Here is a 27401-nt window from a genome sequence, read left to right as displayed (position 1 = left end):
CGGTAAGCAAATTGAAGTGGGTCTAGGGTGACAGGTAAGGTGGAGGTGATATGATCCTTGACTAGCCTCTCAAAGCACTTCATGATAACAGAAGTGAGTGCTATGGGGCGATAGTCATTTAGTTCAGTTTCCTTTGCTTTCTTGGGTGCAGGAACAATGGTGGCCATCTTGAAGCATGTGGGGACAGCAGACTGGGATAGGGAGAGATTGAATATGTCCGTAAACACACCAGCCAGCTGGTCTGCGCATGCTCTGAGGACGAGGCTATGGATGCTGTCTGGGCCGACAGCCTTGCACGAGTTAACACGTTTAAATGTCTTACTCACATTGGCCACGGCGAAGGAGAGCCCAAAGACCTTGGTAGCGGGCCGCGTCGGTGGCACTGTATTATCCTCAAAGCGGGCAAAGAAGGTGTTTAGTTTGTCTGGAAGCAAGACGTCGATGACGTGGCTGGTTTTCTTTTTGTAGTGCGTGATCGTCTATAGACCCTGCCACAAACGTTTCGTGTCTGAGCTGTTGAATTGTGACTCCACTTTGTCTCTATACTGACATTTCGCTTTTTTGATTGCCTTGCGGAGGGATTAACTACACTGTTTGTATTCGGCTATAACCCCAGTCACCTTTCCATGGTTAAATGCGATTGTTCGCGCTTTCAGTTTTGCACGAATGCCGCCATCCACGGTTTCTGGTTAGGGTAGATTTTAATAATCACAGTGGGTACAACATCTCCTATGCACTTCCTTATAAACTCACTCACCGAATCAGCGTATACGTCAATATTATTCTCTGAGGCTACCCGAAACTATTAGCGAGCTGGACACAGTCAAGACACTGTATGAATGTAGGTCCATTATACTTTCTACAGTTTCAATTTGGTTTAAGTCATTTTAAAATATATTGAGTTCATTTTCCTCACCCCAAAAATCCATAAGGTGTTGATTATGACGTGTCCACTGTGGTGCTCTATAGAACAGGGTTCTATAGAACAGGTATGTTTGCGGCTCTATAGAACAGGGGTGTCAAAGTTGACACGTCATAATACCCATAAAACCTAGTGGTCAAACACGTAAATGGTTCCAATTGTTTTTTCACCTTTCGTTTTTCCTATAGGGGATTTCTAAACCACTTAGAACAAGGTCTGTGTTTCATGTAGGCTTTCCCTGGCGTAACATTTTGATAACCATGTAAATCTCTCAGACAAGGTGACTTATATCAATATATTCAGCTCTATTTACTGAGATTCGAAAATGCTAATTAGTATCAAAGGAGACATCGTACAAGACTACAACATCCCTGCAAGCACCTGCACGCCATCTCTAGCTGGGCAGTGTGGAGTGCAATAGAGATTGCATCATCTGTGGATTTGTTTGGGCGGTATGCAAATTGGAGTGGGTCTAGGGTTTCTGGGATAGTGGTGTTGATGTGAGCCATTACCAACCTTTCAAAGCACTTCATGGCTACAGACATGAGTGCTACGGGTCTGTAGTCATTTAGGCAGGTTGCCTTTGTGTTCTTGGGCACAGGGACTATGGTGGTCTGCTTGAAACATGTTGGTATTACAGACTCAATCAGGGACATGTTGCAAATGTCAGTGAAGACACCTGCCAGTTGATCAGCACATGTCCTGGTAATCCGTCTGGCCCCGCAGCCTTGTGTATGTTGACCAGTTTAAAGGTCTTACTCACGTTGGCTACGGCGAGTGTGATCACACAGTCGTCTGGAACAGCTGATGCTCTCATGCATGCCTCTGTGTTGCTTGCCTCGAAGCGAGCATAGAAGTTATTTAGCTCGTCTGGTAGGCTCGTGTCGCTGGGCAGCTCGCAGCTGTGCATCCCTTTGTAGTCTGTAATAGTTTGCAAGCCCTGCCACATAAGACGAGCGTCGGATGATTCAATCTTAGCCCTATATTGACGCTTTGCCTGTTTGATGGTTCGTTGCAGGGCATAGCAGGATTTCTTGTAAGCTTCCGGGTTAGAGTCCCGCACCTTGAAAGCGGCAGCTCTACCCTTTAGCTCAGTGTAAATGTTGCCTGTAATCCATGGCTTCTGGTTGGGGTATGTACGTACAGTCACTGTGGGGACGACGTCCTCGATGCACTTATTGATAAAGCCAGTGACTGATGTGGTGTACTCCTCAATGCCATCGGAAGAATCCTGGAACATGTGATAGAAAAACAGTCCTGTAGTTTAGCATCTGCTTCATCTGACCACTTTTTTATAGACCGAGTCACTGGTGCTTCCTGCTTTAATTTTTGCTTGTAAGCAGGAATCAGGAGGATAGAGTTGTGGTCGGATTTACCAAATGGAGGGCAAGGGAGAGCTTTGTATGCGTCTGTATGTGGAGTACAGGTGATCTAGAATTTTTTCCCCTCTAGTTGCACATTTAACATTTTGATGGACATTGATAGAACTGATTTAAGTTTCCCTGCATTAAAGTCTCTGGCCACTAGGAGCACCGCCACTGGGTGAGTGGTTTCCTGTTTGCTTATTTCCTTATACAGCTGACTGAGTGTGGTCTTAGTGCCAGCATCTGTCTGTGGTGGTAGCACAATTGGTTGGGCGCTTGTAAAACTGCTGCCATTTCTTCCGGCGCCATTTTAAGGAGTCTACTACTGTATGTATGTGTGAATGGTGACAAAATATTACCCCAGCTGTAGGTCCATTTGAGTGTGTGTGGTCACTTAGGCCTGCAAATCAACCAGTTCTGGGAACATTCAATATTTGGGCTGCTTGCTCTCAAAGTGCTGCTTGAATATCTTCAGGCTTGTGTCTATAAAAGGTCAAGTACAAAATGGAGGACCTTAGTCTGTGGCTTAGGTTGAATTCAAAGTTGACACAAATGATAAACTAAGCAATAAGTTGCAACAAACTACAACACATATGAAAGACTGTACCACACAGGCCAAGTTTCCCAAAAGCATCTTAAGGCTAAGTTCATTGTTGGAACCTTCGTATGAGCATCGTTAAATCTCTGAGCTGTTTCCCAAAACCATCATTACTAAAGTGGCACTTGAAAACCGTAGCAGGTATGACTAAATAAGGTTACATAACCTTGCCTACTTGCTATAACAATGATCTGCTGTACAGAGGGTAACAGAAAACAGATCAATGTCTTCCTGCAGTAAAGTTTGTACACTGTTGACTCAAGAGAAGATGCTAATCAGCCAATCTCTTAAACCTTTCAAAATGCCAGACCAAAATAATTCAGCTAACTAGGGTAGCTACAAGTCAAATAATACTTGAAGTCCCCACCCCTCACCCACAGGCACAAACAAACGTCAAAAACACCTAGCTTCACCAGCTACATTAGCTAGATAGTTAACTAGCAAGCTAGACTGTTGGTTTATAAAAGCCAAGGAAAGCAAATTTTTATAACTAATTTATCATACATTTAAATAGCTAGACATATAGACGGTGCGTATAATTTGTTGAACGTTCCAACAGAAATCTGTTCCAAAAACMTTGTAAATAACACGGTTGCCAACAAACAGTTGTATAGCGGCAGAATAAGATAGCGTGTAGGGAGTGGGCTATTCAATTACGTAAATACATGCAAATGTATTGATAAACATCAAAACGTCACGCCAGGGTAAGCCTACTCCGAACACAGATGTTATTTGAAGACGTTCTAAAATCCGCTATGGGGAAAATGAATGGGGAAAAAACGATTGGAACCATTTCCGTGTTTGACCGCTAGGTTTTATGGGTATTGTGATTTATATTGCTGTACTCTATAGGCTACTACTTCTGATACCTGTAAATCTGCCCTTAAAGATAACTGAAAATAAATATATATATTTTCGTTTCACGCCAGTGGAATTTGACAGTTCCCCTKAATTCTTTGACGTTTACCCCGCCCCATCAATCCTGGGTTGTTTACAATACTGCCACAGGCCAGGAATTGTGAGCGGCTGACGGACTCTTTTGGAACATACTTCGTCAACTAGCTACTTTTACGATAGAGGTCGTCTCTGAAAAGTATTAGCGCACAGGGAAAGGTGCCACGCAAGAGCGGCCCGGCAACTCGACTGCAGCACGACCTTGGATTGGAAAAGTAAGCACCAAAGAAAACAACGCCATCGCCACCCGAAAATAACAGTAGCGAGGCTCCCACTTCCTGGTAAGAATGCAGAAGTTTGCTAGCTAGCTAACGTTAGTTAACAAACTTATCGAAATTGCGGGGTAATTTGCTAGTTAGCTAACGTTAGCTAGGTTCGAGTGTCCATACCATTGTCACATGTAAAACTTAACTAACGTTAGTTGGTTAACAAACTAAGCGAATTTACGGGGTAATTTGTAAATATTCCAAGGAAAGTTTAAGTAAACAAGACGAAAGCAATGCGACTTCACTTTTCATCGTACTTTAACTAACTCGCTAGCAATCCATCTGTTTTATAGGTTCTTGCACGTTACTAATAACGGTATGTACTGTCAACAGTTAGCTAGCTAGGTTGTCAGGTGTTGTATAGTGATAGCTAATGTGCTACCTAGCTCTTATAACGTTTGTCGTCAGTTTAGTGAATGCCAATATTTTTGCTTTTCCAAACTTTTGCCAGCCTGCCCTGTGTTTCAGTTCTCGTGTCTTGTCTGATGTCCCAATGGAAATATGGGGTTATTTCAGAACAGTTATAATTCACAGACGGGTTGGCTGACAACGCCACGAAATGATGTGGCCGGAAGGTGTGTGTTGTTATGATTCTGAACGTTGTCATGTCTAGATGGGATCCAGCATTTGTCAAATTTACCAAAAAYGTTTAGRATTTTAGCTAATCCTAACCGTAACATAATTCCCCTAACCTGCCATGTTCATTCTTCTTATATGCTGCGTACGTTCTCCTAAACCTGCTACGAAAAGTAAATCATTACAAAAGCTTCTAGCCATGACCTCCTGCACTGGGAGCCACATTTTAAATGGAATACATCGATCAGGGTGGGAAAAAATTGAATTAAAACAATTTAAATGTGTTTTCGGAAGGGCTGTGGTCACCATTCATGTAATACATTTAAATGTATACATCAGATAGTATTGAGGAGCTATTTCATAGTTTTTTCATAGGGACATTATTTTCCTATTTCAATCCTATGCTTGGTGTGACTTTTATGGACAGAGCAGACCATCTGATATGCCCTTAAATATTATGATATGCAACCAGGAATAAAAATTTAAGAGGACCAGTGTTATATAGCGAAAAAAAAAAAAATCTCACATCTGTGCAGTTTGCAAGCGATGTTGTTTGGCTACATTGTATTGTTGTTTCCTCTCCAGAGTGTACTGGTTGTAATGTATAATTATGCTTGACTGAGAACCACGGGTTTAGGGCTGTCCCCAACCCCCAAAAATGTTGGTCGAACGAAAGTGTTCTTTCAACTAGGAATCGGACGATATTAGCTAAAAATTCCAACATCGGTATTGGCCCGATGTCTAGTTTAACGCCAATGTGCAAAACCGATGTCAAAGCTGACGTGCATACCTATATAACGTAGATAGATTATGTAATGACGCCACAAAAAATATAGCGCTACAGGTGCAACACAGCATTCCTAACCTAGCCCACAATGTCTGCTGTGTGGATCGAGCAGTCAACAAGTCAAGCAGCCATTTGAAAGAGTAAGACAATTTCAGCGAGACAACTCAAGATAATGGAATTCATTGCCCTTGACAATCAACCGTTCTCTGTTGTGGAAACTTGCCTAGAAGGAGGGTAGGGGGAGGATTCTATCATCAAATGTATTTCTTAGTTAGGTTGGCTGTATCACAACCGGCTGTGATTGGTTGCAATTTCAGTTTAATCCACCAGAAAATAAAAAACATAATTCGACAAAAAGTATTATTAATATGTATCACATCCGACTGTGATTGGGAGTCCCATAGGGCAGCGCACAATTGGCCCAGCGTTTCTCTCCCTCTAAAAACAGAAATAAATGTTTTGTGCCGTTACAAATATTATTTTGGCCTTTTATTCAGATTACAATTGCTCACTTTTTTGTTTTTTGAAAATGAAATAACCTCCAAAATATCGTTCTATATTATGAAGTTGATGGCACAGTCATATAGCCCGGCACCTACATAATAAAGCTGAGTGACTCACTCATTCATGGCTTTGGATCAAAATAAATAAGTACCAACATTCTTTCTGATAGCCTTTAATAAATAAATGTTTTCATTATCCTGACCTGGACACCATGTACAGTATTATAATAGCATTCCCGATTGGCAAAATGCAAAATGCGTTGCTACAGATGCAGGTTTGATACCCGTGCCGGCCGCCACCGGGAGACCAATATGTAATTATTAGCGGTCACGTCATTTAAATAAATATTTTTCGATATACTGGAGGCCTACCGTAGGCGACATGAGTCTCACTAGTGTTGAGTAATGTGCTGTTAAAAGTGGTGTAGGTCTTATTTATTTAAAAAGCATATTGAAGTTAGAAGCAATAGGATTTGAAGCAATAGCCTACAACTATTTTAGCACCGTTTCACGCTGCTCTGAGACAAACATGGAGACTGGTCTTGATAAATCAATGAGATTTTTATTTTCACGATCTCCGTTTGGGTATTGGTTAGACTAGAATTAGAAAATTAGGGTGTAGAAATGTTATGCTCTTAGTGTAACCTTTTATTTAACTAGGCAAGTCAGTTAAGGATAAATTGTTATTTACAAGGACAGCCTACTCCTTCCTCCCCGTTGGGGAATTGAACCACGGTTTCCCGCGTTCCCGCACAACACGGGGGTTCTTTAGCTAAATAGCCCAGTACTGTAGCCTACTCCGACCGTCACATTGTACAGCGCCATATTTTCCGTCCCATCCTAACGGAAACCTAGAGGGTTTGTCTTGGAATAGAAACACCTTAATCAAATGAATTAAGCAACATTTCTTAAAATCAGTCCCATATGCTATGTTCTTACAAAAAGGTTTTACATTCTATAGTACAGTCACTATTGAAGGCTATCAAATGCTTCTCAAAGTTGCCCTCTGGTGGTCAAACTAGCACTAACTAGCTTTAATGGCTATAATGGCTGACACTTAAATAACGTGCCATAGAATTATGCGGCACTACGCAAGCTGTGCTGCAGAACGCTGCAACTTTTAAAGGACAAACCACTGTAGGCCTGTTTTGACGTTTCCACTGGTTCAGAGTGTCCCATTTATCGCTTTCACGCTGAGTGGTTATCAAAAGTGAGCGAGCCGGGAAGGTTTTTCAAATACATTAAACTCAATGGATGTAAAAACAGACTTTGTTTGCTTGCTCTTCTGAGATGAAGAAGAAAAATTACCTTGAGAAGCTCATTAGTAGTGCTGCGTTAAGCCAATCAGAAATACTATCAGACCCCCAAATTTGGCACATTTATATGCCTACATTTGTGACTCACCACCTGGATTCGGTCTTATGTAGCAAAATGTGACATTTTTATTTTATTTTTTACAGTGGATAAAAGTAGAGATTCAGAGCTACAAAATTGTATATCATACACTGCATTTGAGGAACAATGGGAAAGTAATTCTGCTTTGAAAGTTGATGAACTTGTAAACTCGCTTTTGAGAGAATTTCGCGTTTTGAATGTTTTGGTATGTAGTGAATAGCTCCTCTTTGTCTAAACCCATTCAGCATCGTTCACACCCTTTTAAGCTTCAGCATCACCCATCTCATTTCGCTCTCGGAGCGCACACTTGATTTCTTTACCTCCTGATAACATGAAAACAGCCTAACCAGCTCTGCTGGCAACCATTTCATTACGCTTTTTTGCAGACGTTTACTGACACCGGCCATATTCAACGGTGTTGTAGACATGTCACGTAAGGTTAGCTAAGGAGCCAGCCAGCTAACGTTAGGTAGTTAACCTTTCTTGCACAGGCGTTCCGCTTGCGACCCACCTCGACAACATCCCGGTGAAATTGCAGAGCGCGAAATTCAAACTACAGAAATATAAATATTTAACATTCATGAAAATACATGTGTAATACATCAAAATAAATCTTATCTTCTTSTTAATCCAGCTGCTGTGTCATTTCAAAAAGGCTTTACGGCGAAAGCACACCATGTGATTATCTGAGGACAGCGCCCGCATACAAAACCATAAAACATTTTTCAACCAGGCAGGTGCGACACGAAAGTCAGAAATAGCGATATAATAAATGCCTTACCTTTGAAGATCTTCTTCTGTCGGTACTCCAAAAGGTCCCAGTTACATCACAAATTGTTATTTTGTTCGATAAAGTCCTTTATATCCATAATTCAGTTTAGCTGGCGCGCTTCAGTCAATAATCCACCGGTTTCCCTCCAAAATGCGTACAAAATGAATCCCAAACGTTAGCAATAAACTTATCCAAACAAGTCAAACAACGTTTATAATCAAACCTTTGGTACCCTAAAAGGTAAATATACAATACATTTTAAGACGGAGAATAGTATGTTCATTACCGGAGATAAATAACAAGGAACGCACTTRCCTCCACGCGCATGGAAACACTACAGCCAAAATGGGAGCCACTTAGAAGAACTACAACTTCTAGCTAATTTTTCCAAAAACCAGCCTGAAACTCTTTCTAAAGACTGTTGACATCTAGTGGAAGCCCTAGGAACTGCAATCTGGGAGGTTTTRGCCTTATAATAAAAGTGACAGCCATTGAAAACAGTGGTAGGCTGAATTCTTTTTTTTTGGGATGGTTTGTCCTCTGGGTTTTGCCTGCCATATCAGTTCTGTTATACTCACAGACATTATTTTAACTGTTTTAGAAACTTTAGAGTGTTTTCTATCCAAATCTACCAATTATATGCATATCCTAGCTTCTGGGCCTGAGTAACAGGCAGTTTACTTTGTGGACGCTTTTCATCCGGACATCAAAATACTGCCCCCTTGCCCAAAGAAGTTTTAAACAACAATGAACAAAGTGCCAACAATGTCTAACATTAAGCTCTAACTAGAAAAGCAAATGACTCTGGGGAAACAAATAATAGCATCCGCTAGGGAGCCAGCCAGCTAACGTTAGCTAGCTAGCTAACAGTACACTATAGCTTGAAATGAAACCCCTTTCTGTCAAATTTGAAACATGTAATTTCTGAAAATGTAGCTAGCTATCTTATCTGTATACACCATCATGCATGATGGACACGTCTCCCTGTCAGGAATGCCATACCACGTTTTCCCTTAGTTTGAAGATGTAATCCGGAGACAGGTGTTTCTCCATCTCATTAGCTATCATACTCTAATTCCACTGATTTCAAAACTTGACACTCCAGAAAGTGGAGAGCAACACTTATGCAGCTCCACTACACAATACATTTTTTTTAAAGCCGCGTTCGACAGGATTACCAACACACTGACAAGCTCAAATAGACAGCAGCCTTCAATATGGCAGACCAATCTGAACTCCCCTCTCAGCATGTCCAGCCCACTCATTATCTCAGCCAATCATGGCTAGTGGGAAGGTTGCTCACTTTTTCTGTGGCTTAACCAACAAGGCTCGTATTTTGACAATTTTATTCATATTTACAGATGGCATACAAGTTTTGTTATTAAGGCACATGAAAGTTCACATGTTCGAGAAGGCATTTCTGCCAAAAAACGCATTTTGACCAAAACATTTTTTTTTTACGTTCAAAAGGCTTTCCTGTGAAGTTGTTACTTGCGACATACGCCTAGTTTCCTGAATCAGGTCACATTTGCATACAGGCCAAGTAGCCTTTAGGCCTACTTCTATGCCTAATCAGGTGCATGTCCTTACTCAACATTGACAGCAGGGCGCAAAACACAAGACAATTACTAAATTGACAAAACTCATAAATGGAATGAAATAAACCAAAACTTGTTTCTCACACATGTAGCATAGGTTGTGCGCTCAACATCGTGTTCTCTCTGACAATGAGAACGGTAAAGACTGAAATAATATATTGAATGCATTAACAAAAATTACCTTAAACAAACAAACATTGTAGATTAGACATTTTAGGAATTAACGGTAAATGTACAATCAAACTTGAACAATTRGCACACGTTATGAAACAATGAATGTGCACAAATTGGCGGGAGAGAGCTCATTCTGGAGAGAGACGTGCATTTTAGCCACACTCCCCTTCTTGGACTGTGCCATCCCCGTGGCCTCTGCAATGGATTAGTTCACTGAGATGGGCGCAAATCAGACAGGTGTCTCGTGTGCCATAAAAAAAAAAATATATATATTTGCTACTGCTTTACAAAAAAAAAATATTGGTTGACCAACAGCGTATAGGCTATTACATGTCACTGGAGTAGGCTAGCATATAGGCCTATATTTCATTTTCTCACAGCATCTAAACTGATTGGACCAACTTCTGAAAATACCATGCTTAGATTCATAATGACATCTCTGATTGAATTCTTTGCTAACTGCGACAGTTTTGTTACAAACAAGACAAACTGGTTTGGCATTGGAGAAATATGGTACGAAGAATATCTTTTAAGAGGGTACATACGCCTATTAATATAGACCATGGTAATCTTACCACTGTAATCAAATCAAATTGATCTTATTGTCATTGAATTGATTAGCCCACTAACCACGTTAAATGTGTAGTGTAGCCCACACTGTGTAGGGCTATGAATTGGGCTGCTAGTAGGCTATTGGTGACCTTTTAGTAGTGGTTTCTTTGTAGCTATTCAAACCTGAAGGCCTGATTTACGCAGTCTCCTCTGAACAGTTGATGTTGGTTTGTCTGTTACTTGAACTCTGTGAAGCATTTATTTGGGCTGCAATTTCTGAGGCTGGTAACTCTAATGAACTTATCCTCTGCAGCAGAGGTAACTCTTTGTCTTACTTTGCTGTGGAGGTCGTCATGAGAGCCAGTTTCATCATCCCGCTAGATGTTTTTGCGACTGCACTTGAAGAAACTTTAAAAGTTCTTGAAATATTCTGCGTTGATTGACCTTCATGTCTTAAAGTAATGATGGAGTGTCGTTTCTGTTTGCTTATTGTAGACGTTTGCTTACTCTAGACATATCTCCCATGTCATGTTAATGGGTAGCTGCCCATACAAATATAATGAATAGAATGGGCTTGTAGCCTCTTAACCTAGCAATTATGACTGGTAAACTCATTGTTACACTCGCAATGGCTGCATGCTATTGTGATGCAATTCCCATGGTATAGTCCCAGTCGGTATTACACAGAACATTGCGGCCCCGACCGCTAGGGCTGCAAGATTTGGGCAAAATATCTAATTGCGATTTTATTATTTTTGGGCAGATATTGCAATTGTGACTATGAATTGCATTTTTTCAAACACGTAGGTGAAAACTTGGTAATTCCATCAGACATCGTTTTAAGTGTCAGTGTAGAGAATAACACTTCTAAAATGGGACCATGTGAATGAGTACATACTGTGCTAACTGAATACAAAACCAAAGGAAATAAATATTTTCCAACATTGTTATAGGCTACATATGATAGTAGATATGATTATTACACCTACATATTAACAAACATGCATTTTTAAACTATACTATGCTATACGACGCTTCTCCCCCGATTGCTCAGTTTGGCCGAGCTGCCAGCTCTAGGTAGAGTCTTGGTGGTTATAAACTTCTTCCATTTAAGAATGATGGCCACTGTATTCTTGGGGACCTTCAATGCTGCAGACAGTTTTTGGTACCCTTCCCCAGATCTGTGCCTCGACACAATCCTGTCTCTGGGCTCTACATACAATTRGACCTCATGGCTTGGTTTTTGCTATGACATGCAGTGTCCTCTGTGGGACCTTATATAGACAGGTGTGTACCTTTCCAAATCCTGTCCAATCAATCAATCGAATTTACCACAGGTGGACTCACATGAAGTTGTAGAAACATCTCAAGGATGATCAATGGAAACAGGATGCACCTGAACTCAATTTCGAGTCTCATAGCAAAGGGTCTGAATACTTATGTAAATAAAGTATTTCTGTTTTTATTTTTAATACATTTGCAAGGATTTCTAAAAACCWGTTTTTGCTTTGTCATTATTATTCCATCCATTTTAGAATAGGCTGTTATGTAACAAACATTTGAGAAAGTCAAGGGGTATGAATACTTTCCGAATGCACTGCACTAACCTAAATAAGAGAATGAAAGGAAGCCTGTACATAATACAAATATTCCAAAACATGCAATAAAGTAAAACTGCGAAAATTGTGGCAAAGAAATTCACTTTGTGCCGAATAATAACCTAAAGAACGCAAGACAAAATGTGTACTGGAGTTGCTTACCAAGACAACCCTGAATGCTTCTGAGTGGCTTGGTTAGTTTTGACCTAAATRGGCTTAAAAATATATGGCAAGCCATGAAAATGGCCGTCTAGCAATGATCAACAACCAACTTCAGTTAGAAGAATTTTWAAAAGAATAATGTGCAAATATTGTACAATCGAGTACAAAGCTCTTAGACTTAGCCAGAAAGACTCACAGCTGTAATCGCTGCCAAATGTGATTCTAACGTGTATTGACTCAGGGGTATGAATGAGATATTTATGTATTTCATTTTCAGTAAAAAAACAACAACATGTTTTTACTTTGTCATTATGGGGTATTGTGTTTAGGTGGATGAGAACCCCCCCAATATAATACATTTTGAATTCAGGCTGTAACACAACAACATGTGGAATAAATCAAGGGCCATGAATACTTTCTGAAGGCACTGTGTCAGGTAAGCAAACTTTGCAGTTAACATTTAATTGAGAATGTTTTTGGGGAAAATTAATTGGCAGATAATGTTACGTTTGTCTTTTTAAGCCAGTTGTGGCTAACCGGGGGTCAATGTGGCATTACCTATTAAGCCCACTTCCATCTTTTGGATTCAAAATAAAAAAAGGCATTTTCTGCTGTTAATGTTTCAACCTATTCATCTGGTGGTTATATCAATAACAGCTTTTATTCTAAACCAATCTTTTGTTTTATTAAGTTATTGACAATTATTTTTTAAGTTCTCACTAGTAGCCAATTTCAAAGCTGCAAATTTTTGGGGGTGTTTAGGTGACCTGCAGATAAACACTTTTCTTATATTATTTGTACCTTAACCAATAATTGATCAGACTTTATGTAAAATGAAAAGATTAATGTACTGATATATGCACAAATAGGATGGCATTTCAGGGACATTTTTTTTCATGCTGGCAGTCGTGCCTGCACGCCAGAGTCACACAGTAGCAACAAGATAATAGATTTCAGGCATTCACAAGTTACATTTTTAAATGCATCTTGTCTTATTTTACTTTTAAATTAACCTGGCTTTGTTATACATGTATTACATTTGAGTAAATTTGAACATTTCTCAGGTGGGCTTAAAGGGTACAGTAGCACAAACACTCCCTGTGAATGTAAATGGCAATAAACAAATACTAACTTTGCATAATATTGTGGTTTAAAGTGTATATTTATACCCCAAACCTTTKATTTCCAAATATTAAACTAATCATATCTTGTTTGAAGTCTATGATTAGTTGAATCAGTTGTGTACTGTTTTGGCGAGAACAAAAGTCTAAGTCCACATTGATCTCTGTGGATATGATTGGACACCCCCCCCCTCTTATGAGTGCTAGGCTTCATGATGAGTAGTAATGATCGGTTTATTTTGATTACTTTAGAGGAGATTATATTAATCACTTTATGAATAAGAATGGTCAGTTTTAAGTTTTGAACATTTAGGAAATTAATTAAAATAGATTATTTAAGAGGTGGGCTTATTTGGAACACCCATGGGGCTTACAGGGTACATTCGGTATCCATTAAGCTCAGTCCAGAATTTGTTTAATCTCATGTAAAGTTTTATGAAATATGTCAATCTTTCATTTTGTCTCGACCTTTTCTTACAGAAATTAGGACAGTATATGTTAGAAATGTCTAAACTTAGATTTTGTTGGGCTTAATAGGTACACTTTCGCTAGATAGTAGAAAAAGTTTGACAGTTCGCGAGGGAACACATGAATAAGTGCATGGACTTTCAGAATTGATTGGCGGGTTACTACCTGTTGGAGACCCCTGTTCTAGACCCCTATGGTAGAAGTTGAACTATGTACCTAGGCCTTTTGTCCCACTCCCAGAACACTATATTGTGTCGTACTGGATTGAGAACAATGAGCTCACCTCACAGCTCACACAGCCATTGTTTTAACAGCCCCATGTCTCTCAGCTCTATTCCATCAGTAGGCCAGAATAGAATGCAACCAAAGATTATCCAGGAGTGGCTGAGTGGTATCACATCATTCTATTGACCTTTATTATTACTCTCCCTTCTGTTTCTACATCCCCTCTCCGTCAAAGACAACAAACCAAGCCAGCATCAGCCAGGTGATGGAGATCAGATCACTGTCTGATTCTCTGAATTACACGATCAAGGATCTAGTCAAAAAACCCGATGGCTGCTCAATCAATGGCAGCCAAAAGCTGCCTGCATCAGACAGGGCTGAGCGTCAACAGGTTGTAAAATTTAGGCAGGGCCGCCTGCCAGTAACCTTGTTTTTGATTGCTGATGAGACGTGAATTGTTTTTGACAGCCTTTGGTGAAATGTCATGAATTGTTGCATTGTAAACCAGGTTATGCCTTTGTTGTTGCGTAGTCTATAAATCTGTCTCGCATAGGCTTATCTCGTTTTGTCTCATGTTTGATATCGTAACAGTTTCCGTCATTAGAGTTATGTTTTTAGATTAGACCTATATGCCAGGGCTCTATAAAATCTGTTTTATTTWWAATTTTATTTTAAAGTTTTTCCTTAAATTCTGCTTTCTCCAGGGGCCTTTTCCAGTTTTCACACTCAATCACTCTTTTTTAATAGAACATCCACAGTGCTTAAATCACATCAGGAGACTACTTTTGACATCTGGGGAAAATATGGGATATTTTGGGTGTAGTTACACTTTGTGATGGTAGAGTTTGCAAAAWAAATGCCCACGAATTAATCAAAATAATCATAATATCATTTTGCCAGGTAAACCTAGAGCCTCGTGAAATTATGCAATAGGGCATTTCCACAGAAACCGAATTACGCTTTGACTCAGTTTTTTCCACTTTAAAATGTATGCCAAACAAAAACCATTGATTTTAAAGTTTAACAAACCATACAACTCTATGCACAATGACTACTTTTAACAATTTCCACAGGAAAAAAAGGGAGAAAAAAACAAATTTAGTGGAAGAACTGTGCAGATGCAAACTTTGGTAACGAAATTACGTTAAAATCTCCCTCAGATTTTTATGCGACKTCTGAATTAAGATTCAAAGATGTCTGCAGAAAGAATGGGGTGTCAGCTATGGCCACCTAACCACTAGGCTACCTTTTGGGGCGGCAGGTAGCCTAGTGGTTAGAGTGTTGGACTAGTAACGGAAAGGTTGCAAGATCAAATACCCGAGCTGACAAGGTAAAAATCTGTCATTCTGCCCCTGAACAAGGCAGTTAACCCACTAGGCCGTCATTGAAAATAAGAATGTGTTCTTAACTGACTTGCCTAGTTAAATAAAGGTAAAAAATAAATAAAAATACAGCAGCGTAGGGTAGAGTTCAGCACAATAAAGTGGAGTACAGTACAATATACTTGTTGTACTTTTGCATTGTACTATTGTATTGAACTGTTCTCTACTTAAGTGATAATGCCAGTGAAGCTGGTGTCTGGAAGATATATTGGCACGGGTGTTGTGAGTCCCGAGACGAAGTCGAGGGCCGGCAAAAACAGGGGCCAATATATKCTCCAAACACTGGCTTCAAGGGCATTATCACTTTTATACAACAGGTTACCAACATCTTCAAATAAAGATTAACATATTTTATTTAAAAAAACATTTTTGATTAATTTATTCATACTATTTCATCCTTCCACAAGATATAGRCCCGAAACAAATCTAGGGTTGCTACCCAAGCCGGCTGGTTGTTCATTCTATCGGTTCGATTGCCAGAGACGTGAKCCATTCGTTCAGTCTTTTTGTTCTGTATCTATGGACGCAACTCAGCCGTTCGTTCTAAATGTTCTATTGCCGTACTAGCTGGCAACGTTCTTATCCCTTGCCTGCTAGGTAGCCAACTACTGCTAACTTTCAGTCACGTCAGAATAACAACAAAGTATTTGCATTTGTTTAAGCTGATTTCTAGTGACATTTATTTGGATAAATCCATAGCAATGATCTAATGATGCACGATTTCACCTGGCATGGAGAATGTGCTCTCTCGTTAGGACACAGTCGTTCAGAGGAGCTAGCCAACAACACAGCAAACACAATAACTTCAAACTGAAGCTGGAAAGACTGCAAACTAGCGGCACCTCATTTAGTTTGACCTGTTTTCTATTGATATTTCTTTGTATATACACTGCTCAAAAAAATAAAGGGAACACTAAAATAACACATCCTAGATCTGAATGAATGAAATATTCTTATTAAATACTTTTTTCTTTATATAGTTGAATGTGCTGACAACAAAATCACACAAAAATMACCAATGGAAATCAAATTGATCCACCCATGGAGGTCTGGATTTGGAGTCACACTCAAAATTAAAGTGGAAAACCACACTACAGGCTGATCCAACTTTGATGTAATGTCCTTAAAACAAGTCAAAATGAGGCTCWGTAGTGTGTGTGGCCTCCACGTGCCTGTATGACCTCCCTACAACGCCTGGGCATGCTCCTGATGAGGTGGCGGATGGTCTCCTGAGGGATCTCCTCCCAGACCTGGACTAAAGCATCCGCCAACTCCTGGACAGTCTGCGGTGCAACGTGGCGTTGGTGGATGGAGCGAGACATGATGTCCCAGATGTGCTCAATTGGATTCAGGTCTGGGGAACGGGCGGGCCAGTCCATAGCATCAATGCCTTCCTCTTGCAGGAACTGCTGACACACTCCAGCCACATGAGGTCTAGCATTGTCTTGCATTAGGAGGAACCCAGGGCCAACCGCACCAGCATATGGTCTCACAAGGGGTCTGAGGATCTCATCTCGGTACCTAATGGCAGTCAGGCTACCTCTGGCGAGCACATGGAGGGCTGTGCAGCCCCCCAAAGAAATGCCAACCCACACCATGACTGACCCACCGCCAAACCGGTCATGCTGGAGGATGTTGCAGGCAGCAGAACGTTCTCCACGGCGTCTCCAGACTCTGTCACGTGCTCATGTGCTCAGTGTGAACCTGCTTTCATCTGTGAAGAGCACAGGGCGCCAGTGGCGAATTTGCCAATCTTGGTGTTCTCTGGCAAATGCCAAACGTCCTGCACGGTGTTGGGCTGTAAGCACAACCCCCACCTGTGGACGTCGGGCCCTCATACCACCCTCATGGAGTCTGTTTCTTACCGTTTGAGCAGACACATGCACATTTGTGGCCTGCTGGAGGTCATTTTGCAGGGCTCTGGCAGTGCTCCTCCTTGCACAAAGGCGGAGGTAGCGGTCCTGCTGCTGGGTTGTTGCCCTCCTACGGCCTCCTCSACYTCTCCTGATGTACTGGCCTGTCTCCTGGTAGCGCCTCCATGCTCTGGACACTACGCTGACAGACACAGCAAACCTTCTTGCCACAGCTCGCATTGATGTGCCATCCTGGATGAGCTGCACTACCTGAGCCACTTGTGTGGGTTGTAGACTCCGTCTCATGCTACCACTAGAGTGAAAGCACCGCCAGCATTCAAAAGTGACCAAAACATCAGCCAGGAAGCATAGGAACTGAGAAGTGGTCTGTGGTCACCACCTGCAGAACCACTCCTTTATTGAGGGTGTCTTGCTAATTGCCTATAATTTCCACTTGTTGTCTATTCCATTTGCACAACAGCATGTGAAATGTATTGTCAATCAGTGTTGCTTCCTAAGTGGACAGTTTGATTTCACAGAAGTGTGATTGACTTGGAGTTACATTGTGTTGTTTAAGTGTTCCCTTTATTTTTTTGAGCAGTGTATTTCAACTGGCTGAGAAAAGCTGCCTGCCTGTCTCATCCCGACTCCAGCCTCATTCATTACTGTGTGACAGCTGTAGATCGAATTTGAATATTGAAACTATGTTGCAAATGTCGGAGAGACAGACAGTAATGTTTATACAAATCTCCGCTGTTGAAAGCTAAATGTTAGTCTAAAAGAAATGTGAGATAATGTCTAGAAGGGCATTGGAGATCAAGTTTATAAATTGCCTGGGTGGGCTGATGAGACAGTGGATTGCGCAGTCAGATCGAACAGAGTAAATAGGCATTTTAACGTCATAGATTTAGCCAGTGTTAACTTGTAAAATAGACAGTCTGGAATGCAGTTTCAACCAATCAGCATTCAGGATTTCACACACACATTGTAAAATGTGCTCTACTCACTGTGCTGTATTGTACTACTGTATTGTACTGTTCTTCTGAATTGTACTATACTGTGCTCACTACATTGCTGTACTGTATGTACTCAGGGCCTAAAATGAAGACCCGCTACCTGCCAAATGCGGGTATATTTTGGCATTGGCGGGTAAGCATGTCTAATTCACCAGCCAAGTTGGCGGGTGGCCACACTCGGGGCTCTACAGTGAGAGCATTTCATAAAAATAGTCAYTTGTCAAGTATAGGCACATGTGCGAGTTATGATTTATAGAAAAATAAATGCGTCAGTAGTGTTTTTTAAAGTATTTATGCTTTTGTTTCATATCTGGTTATCCGCAAAGAAATCCTAATCCTAAAATTATAGCAATCCCACCAGAGCAGCAACACTGCCGGTCGGAGGGCCTGTGCGTGCTGTTAATGAAGTACGGAAATATTTGTTTTTAGAAGCATTGGCACAGGCATAAAAGTTGGTCTAATTTACTTGAACGTCTACTGAAGTGAGACTTTGTGTTTCCTGGCTATTTACATTGTGTTCTCAAGCTAGGTTGCTTTTCAATGTTAGCAAAGAGACATCATAGTCCTCTACTAGTATAATTCTCACATGCACATTGGTGACTCAAGTGGCCTGTTACCAAGGTAACCTTAAAGGGGACCTGAACATTTATATCTTATCTGTGATATTTTGTTTAAAAGACTCCATTCACAGAATATCAAATTAAGTTGAGTAATATCCCACATTTACTTCTTACTAGTAATACATTTCTTGTTTTAGAAACATTACTATGCATGCTCGTCTGTTATGGAAACAACAAATTGGCATATATATAGAAGATAGCCCTATTTGGTAAAATAAAAAGTCCATATTATTGCAAGTACAGCTCAAGTAAGCAAAGAGAAATGACAGTGTTTAACACTTTGGGTTACTACATGATTCCATATGTGTTATTTCATATTTTGTCTTCCCTATTATTCTACAATGTAGAAAATAGTAAAAATAAAGAAGAACCCTTGAATGAGTAGGTGTGTCCATACTTTTGACTGGTCTCTACGTCTACAGTGACTTCAGAAAGTATTCACACTTTTACTTTCTTCCATATTTTGCTGTGTCACAGCCTTAATATACAATGGATTCCGTTGAGATTTTGTGTCACTAGTCTACACACTACCCCATCATGTCAAAGTGGAATTATGGTTTAAGAAATGTTTACAAATGTATTAAAAATGAAAAGCTGAAATGTCTCGAGTCAAGTATTCATCCCCTTTCTTATGGCAAGCCTAACGTTCAGGAGTAAAAATGTGCTTAACAAGTCACATACGTTGCATGGACTCACTCTGTTTACAATAATTGTGGTTAGAATGATTTTTGAATGACCACCTCACACGTACAATTATCTGTAATGTCCTTCAGTAGTAAATTTCAAACACAGATTCAACTACAAAAACCAGGGAGGTTTTCCATTGCCTCGCAAAGAAAGGCACCTACTGGTAAAATGTCTTCTACGCTGCTGCAAAAATMATGTAATATGCCTGGGAGATATGAATTCTGTAGCTAGCTAAGAAAGTAATATTAAAGCGTATGTTGTGTAGTAAGCAGTTAGTAACCCATGTGCCTCACCCTAATAATTTGGTCCCTTTCCCCCTCATAACTTGTACATCTCAATTGTCAGTAGGAACCAAATTTGTTTAAGCAAGTCAGCCATATCCGCTATGCTTTTTTAAAAAGGCAGTGAATGAGGCTGAATGAACTGTTTCGCTACCAGACAAGGCTCTGCTGATAGGCAGGTGTAGAAGTGGTAGATGGGCAGGTGTAGCAGTGGTAGATGGGCAGGTGTAGCAGTGGTAGATGGGCAGGTGTAGCAGTGGTAGATGGGCAGGTGTAGCAGTNTAGCAGTGGTAGATGGGCAGGTGTAGCAGTGGTAGATGGGCAGGTGTAGCAGTGGTAGATGGGCAGGTGTAGCAGTGGTAGATGGGCAGGTGTAGATGGGCAGGTGTAGCAGTGGTAAGGATTCACTCCATGGCGCTGAAAAGAAAGCTCTGCTGTTGGGACAGCTGCTATAGTGCAAGTAATGTATTATTATTTAAAAAAAATCACCTTTATTTAACCAGGTAGGCCAGTTGAGAACAAGTTCTCATTTACAATTGTGACCTGGCCAAGCTAAAGCAAAGCAGTGCGACACAAACAACAACACAGCGTTACACATAGAATAAACAAACGTACAGTCAATAACACAATATAAAAAAATGTGTGTGTGTTATTTATATATATATATATATATATTTAAATAATTTTTGTGCTGTGTAGTGTCTTTGCTGGCATGCGTACAATTTATATTTTTAAGCGTTTACACCATCAAGATTTACATGCTAAAATTGCCACTGGCGCTGTGAAATGTTATAAAACCACTTATCTATCACACATCTGTCTCTGTCATTCTGTCTGCTTGTGTCCCTCTCCCCGCCTCTAACTGGGTCTCAAGTTACACAACCGGCTCATGCGTCTGCTTCAAACATCGGCTGCAAAAACAATTCTCTGATGTGATTGAGGTTGTGGCCACTTGTGATGAATTATAAAAGCAATTATCGGCTTACTTTCCAGTGAGAACTGCATGTTGTTAATCCTTTTCTGGATATAATGAAATGATGGCTAAGATGACTGGGCACGAGTCAGCCTATCAATAGCCAATGAGCCTTTGCCTTCCTGACCATTCGAGTTGAGATGAACTCGTTCCAAATTCTTGCAGTGACAGTTTTTCTGGGCTGTTTAAAATTTGTTTGTTTACACTGGAGTTTGTTTTAATAAAATGACTTTATTKCAACCAGCAAATGTCTTAGGAAATCATACAATSATTGCAGAATACAGGCTAATGCATAACATGGTGGTTTTGAAGATAATATTAACATTAATATTAACATTGCTGGACTGTGGGCAGGAGCTGGATGAGATCTGGTGGGATGTCGGCAAATAAACCTGCGGGGAAAGCTCGTGGGAGAGGGTGGGCACGGTACCAAAAAATCTGTCCCGCGCAGACRCTTAAACCAAACCAACAGTCCTAGCTTGCCATTATGAACCTCAWATTTTAACAATGCCAATCTTGTTTTCAATTRGACTTTTGCTTTCAAAAGCAGCTCAAACAGAACATGTACAGATGACCTATAGCCATTGAAATCTGCAGTGCAAATAACATGCATTATAGGGAACTAATGCACGCTCTASAATGCCCTTCAATACAACTATTCAYCAATACCATGGTATAAAATACTGTATTATATCACACATATAGGTGGGCTATATTATCTGAAAAATACAAAATAAGTGTGACATCTTGTGATACCCTTCAGCGTGATGTAAAGAGCTGAAATTGTGTGGTCATGGCTCAGGCTAACCCAGGAATTCTCCAACCGCTGCTCAGACTTCGCACAGGGTCGCAAGTCGGTAATTTTATTTTTCACATCTTTTGTAGTCAGGTTTCCTTCGAAGCACAGCAGACCTTGATGAGAAAGGGATCAATGTTTCAGAAAATTGAACACTTTCATATCAAACTAGGAGCCGGGATGCATCCTCTAAGGATATTTGAATCTGTGAACATCAGTGACCCTCAGAAGATAGAAATTCTTGTCAAGCCTGTTCCTCAGATAGGAGAAATATTGACAGCCTAGTTGTTTGACGGGATAAAAACAGCCTACTCTTAGCACCCCACCAAATATCATGATAAGATCGTAGAGCACTTTTAGAGGCCAATTTTGGCACACAATAAGGTTGGTCAATTTTTTAAGATAACATACTGTTCAGGAAAAGCGTCGTAAACGTTCTACCTATAGCCTAGGCGTAGTATGTATCATTTCTGTAGAGGCGGAGAGGGACTCTTTGACATCATGCAAAAGGCAGAACTTAATGTAGCTTAAACAGCCTCAGGAGGCTTCCCAAGTCGAACGTGCATTGAGATAGGGGGAAAAAAACGAACAAAAAAAATGTTATTGTAAAATCCCCAAGGGCATGATGACTGTAAAAAGTGGTCAGATGACAAATGTCTCATCCCATCTTTAATACGATACTGAACCTCGCTGCTCGGCTACAACAGGAAACTGCCACAGCAGAACAGATTTGGGAAATTCCACTGTGCCGAATAACCAAGGCATTTGAACAATAGAAAGGGACAGGGGGATACCTAGTCAGTTGTACAACTGAAAGCATTCAACTGAAATGAGTCTTCTGCATTTAACCCAACTCCTCTGAATCAGAGAGGTGCGGAGGGCTGCCTTAATCGACATCCACGTCTTCAGCGCCTGGGGYACAGTGGGTTAACTACCTTGCTCAGGGGCAGAATGATAGATTTTTACCTTGTCAGCTCTGGGATTCGATCCAGCAACCTTTCGATTACTGGTCCAACGTCCTACCCGCCAGGCTACCTGCCGCCCCTAGAGGTGAAGCAGCACTGATTCACGGAAACCTCTACAAATATAACTGCACTGTAGCCATTTCAAAACATATTTCAATCAAACATTTAAATTGAACAGATAAAACAAATATATAATATTAGGGCGGGCACGCGGACGTAATCACAGAATACCGACATTTAAAATGGAATTCAACAATATTCAAAAATGGATTAAGCATGCTAGGGAATACACCAAATGGATTGAATTTGCCCAAATTTATCATAAGACATTAACAGAATGTAGGGCTGTCCCCGACATAAAAAAATAAATAATCTTGGTCGACTGAGTCGTCTGTTCTTTCGACCAATTAATTGGTCTACATTTTAAAAAGTGTATTTTTTCTCTCTCTCTCTCATATATATATATATATATATATATATTGAACAAAAATATAAATGCTTTTACTGAGTTACAGTTCATATAAAGAAATCAGTCAATTGAAATAAATGATTTACTCCCTAATCTATGGATTTCATATGACTGGGCAGGGGCGCAGCCATGGGTGCACCTGGGAGGGCATAGGCCCACCCACTGGGGAACCATGCCCAGCCACTCAAAATTAGTTTTTCCCCACAAAAGGGCTTTATTACAGACAGAAATACCATCAGCTGTCTGGGTTGCTGGTCTCAGACGATCCCGCAGGCAAGGAAGCCGGATGTGGAGGTCCTGTGCTGGCGTGTTAACACGCATTCTGCGGTTGTGAGGCCGCTTGGAGGTCAAATTCTCTAAAACAACGTTGGAGGGGGCTTATGGTAGAGAAATTAACATTKAATTWTCTGGCAACAGCTCTGGTAAACATTTGTGCAGTCAGCATGCCAACTGCACGCTACCTCAACTTGAGACATCTGTGGCATTGTGTTGTGTGACAAAACTGTATGGAACATTCTGGGATCTTTCATGAAACATGGGACTAACACTTTACATGTTGCTTTTATTTTTGTTCYGTATACAGTACCAGTCACCTACTCATTCAAGGGTTTTTCTTTGTTTTTATTATTTTCTATATTGTAGAATAATAGTGAAGACATCAACTATGAAATAACACATATCGAATCATGTAGTAACCAAYAAAGTGTTAAACAAATCTAAATAGATTTTAGATGTTAGATTCTTCAAAGCCACCCTTTGCTTTGATGACAGCTTTGCATACTCTTGGCATTATCTCAACCAGCTTCATGAGGAATGGTTTTCCAACAGCCTTGAAGGAGTTCCCACATATGCTGAGCACTTGATGGCTGCTTTTCCTTCASTCTGCGGTCCAACTCATCCCAAACCATCTCAATGGGGTTGCGGTTGGGTGATTGTAGCACTCCATCACTCTCCTACTTGGCCAAATAGCCCTTAACAGCCTGGAGCTGTGTTGGGTCATTGTCCTGTTGAAAACAAATGACAGTCCCACCAAGAGCAAACCAGATGGGATGGGGCGTATTGCTGCAGAATGCTGTGGTAGCCATGCTGGTTAAGTGTGCCTTGAATTCTAAATAAATCACAGACAGTGTCACCAGCAAAGCACCATCACAACTCATCCATGCTTCATGGTGGGAACCACACATGCAGAGATCATCCTTTTACCTACTCTGCGTCTCACAAAGACACGGCGGTTGGAACCAAAAATCTAACATTTGAACTCATCAGACCAAAGGACAGATTTCCACCGGTCTAATGTCCGTTGCTCGTGTTTCTTGGCACAAGCAAGTGTCTTATTGGCATACTTTAGTACTGGGTTCTTAGCAGCAATTCGACCATGAAGGCCTGACTCACACAGTCTCCTCTGAACAGTTGATTTTGAGATATGTCTGTTACTTGAACTCTGTGAAGCATTTATTTGGGCTGCAATTTCTTAGGCTGGTAGCTCTAATGAACTTATCCTCTGCAGCAGAGGGAACTCTGGGTCTTCCTTTCCTGTGGCGGTCCTCATGAGAGCCAGTTTCATCATAGCGCTTGATGGTTATTGTGACACACTTTCAATGTTCTTGAATTTTTCTGTATTGACTGACCTTCACGTCTTAAAGTAATGATGGACTCTCTTTGCTTTTTTGAGCTGTTCTTGCCATAATATGGACTTGGTATTTTACCAAATAGGGCTATCTTCTGTATACCAACCCCCCCTACCTTGTCACAACACAACTGATTGGCCCACAAATGTACTTTTTAACAAGACACACCTGTTAATTGAAATGCATTCCAGGTGACTACGTCATGAAGCTACTTTGAAGAATCTCATTTATAAAATATATTTTGATTTYTTTTAACACTTTTGTGGTTACTATATGATTCCGTTAATTCATAGTGTTGCTGTATTCACTATTATTCTACAAGTAGAAAATAGTGAAAATAAAGAAAAGCCCTGGAATGAGTAGATGTGTCCAAACTTTTGTGTCCAAACCGGTACTGTATATACACACCCTAATGTGTTTTAATAAAATCAGCTATATACTTGTCTGATACTGTTTGATGAAATTAAACACACATTACTCAAGAGGGAGACAGAGATCAAGATAACCAGAAGAGGAAAACCTGACCGGCAGTCCTCCTTCTGCTCCTGCTGGCTTTCGCAGATTCCACCATTACTCTCCTGAAGTTCCCGGTAATAGGCAACAAGAGGAGTCGGCGACCTTTCTCATGTGGAAATGCCTTTTTATCTTAGAGTTTCTACCGATCTGCGTGCCAGTTATGGTTTTCATATGCACATTTTTCGTGGAACAGTTTCATTTCATTTATAATAACGCCTTCGTATCTCAAAATCATTGTCATGTGCTTAATCAAAGTTCTATCCAAATCAAGATCAAAATTATACAAAAACAAAAAAGTAACRTAATTTGCCATTGCCAACTATGTAAAAATAGCCTACATAAAGCCTACAAATAAAAAACATCACAGCCTGCAGGTAGAAAATATGCTCGTAAAATAAAATAAAAAATCTTCCTATAAATCACATTGGCAACGCTTGCACTAGCAAACTTGCAATATTGTACAAATAATTTTTGCGCCCTCAGTTTCCATTGCCAGTGAGCTCAGGACAGACACAGCTGTAGGCTATTTTGCGCAAGGGATAAGAGCTCATCAGGTAGACCTATTTATGGTTCCTTTCGATCAGAGCATGTCATTTTTCACTTTTCAGGCTGCGTGGTTATCGTAAGAGAGAGAGCTGGAAAGATTTTTCAAATACATTGAGGAACTATTGTCATTCTCAATGGATGTAAAACAGACTTGTTTGCTTGCTGTTTGAAGAAAATATTACTTTGAAAAGCTCCACAGCTCATTAGTGGTGGTGCGTATAGCCAATCAGAAATACTATCAGATCCCTAAATGGGCACATTTTATATGCCTACATTTGCGCACAGGCCAGGTAGCCTATAGGCCTACTTCTTTGCGTAATCAGGTGTGCGTTCTTACTCAACATTGACGGAAGCTCTCCAAACAAAAGACAATGACTAAATTGACAAAACTCGTACATTTTATGAAATAAACCAAAACTTGTTTCTCACAAGTGTAGCATAGGCTTTCGGCTCTGCAAACAATGTGTCCACTCTGACAACGAGGATGATAAAAGACTGGAATTATAAAATATTGAATGCATTAACATAAATTATCAGAACCAAACAAATATTGTAGATGAGAAATTATATGATTTAACAGTAAATGTAGGCTTTTTACTGGTGATATGTAATGTGGAATTGATAGACACTAACAATCAAGGAAAAATTTCACACATTGAATTCATGAAACAATGAATGCGCACATATTGGCGGGAGAGAGTGCATTTTGGAAAGAGACGTGCAGTTTAGCCATTCTCCCCTTCTTCCTGGACTGTGCCTCTGCAAGGGATTAGTCTCAGCCTCCGCAATGGATATGTTCACTAAGATAGGTTTCACGTGTGGCATAAGTTTTAATTTTAGATATACTAAACAAAAATATAAACTTAACATGCAACAATTGCAGCGATTTTACTGAGTTACAGTTCATATAAGGAAATAAGTCCTTTATGGGAGGCCCACTCATTTGGGGGCAAGGCCCACCCACTGGGGAGACAGGCCAAGCCAGTCAGGAATCAGTTTTTCCTCACAAATGTACTTTATTACAGACAGAAATACTCCTCTGTTTTATCAGCTGTCCGGGTGGCTGGTATCAGAAGATCCCGCAGGTGAAGAAGCCAGATATGGAGGTCCTGGGATGGCGTGGTTACACGTGGTCTGCGGTTGTAAGGCCGGTTGGATGTACTGCCAAATTCAACGAATCCAACCGGCTTATGGTAGAATGGTGGAAAAATTAACATTTCAATTCTCTGGCAACAGCTGAAGTGGACATTTTTGCAGTCAGCATGCCAATTGCACTCTCCCTCAACTTGAGACATCTGTGACATTGTGTTGTTTGACAAAACTGCACATTTTAGAAAGGACTTTTATAGTCCACAGTACGAGGTGCACCTGTGTAATAATCATGCTTCTTGATATGCCAACTTTGTGGCAACAGTTTGGGGAAGGCCCTTTCCCGTTTCAGCATGACAATGCCCCCGTGCACAAAGCGAGGTCCATATAGAAATGGTTTGTTGAGATCGGTGTGGAAGACCTTGACTGGCCTGCACAGAGCCTTAACCTCAACCCCATCGAACACCTTTGGGATGAATTGGAACGCTGACTGTGGGCCTAATCGCCCAACACCCGACCTCACTAATGCTCTTGTGGCTGAATGG

The 27401-nt window shown here is 40.6% G+C and overlaps 1 protein-coding gene across 1 annotated transcript in view; it reads left to right on the top strand.

The window, feature by feature from the left end:
- Positions 1-3716: 3716 nt before the first annotated feature.
- nek7 (NIMA-related kinase 7) overlaps positions 3717-27401 on the top strand; it is a 157164-nt gene continuing 133479 nt past the window's right edge. The window contains exon 1 of the mRNA XM_023998175.3: positions 3717-4119. The gene's annotated coding sequence lies outside the window, so the exon portion shown is untranslated. The remainder of the gene's footprint in view (positions 4120-27401) is intronic.

This window comes from Salvelinus sp. IW2-2015, linkage group LG13 (assembly GCF_002910315.2).
Source record: "Salvelinus sp. IW2-2015 linkage group LG13, ASM291031v2, whole genome shotgun sequence".
Classification (NCBI taxonomy): Eukaryota; Metazoa; Chordata; class Actinopteri; order Salmoniformes; family Salmonidae; genus Salvelinus; species Salvelinus sp. IW2-2015.
The sequence above is the reverse complement of the archived record's forward strand: the minus strand, read 5'-3'. Positions and strand labels throughout refer to the sequence as shown.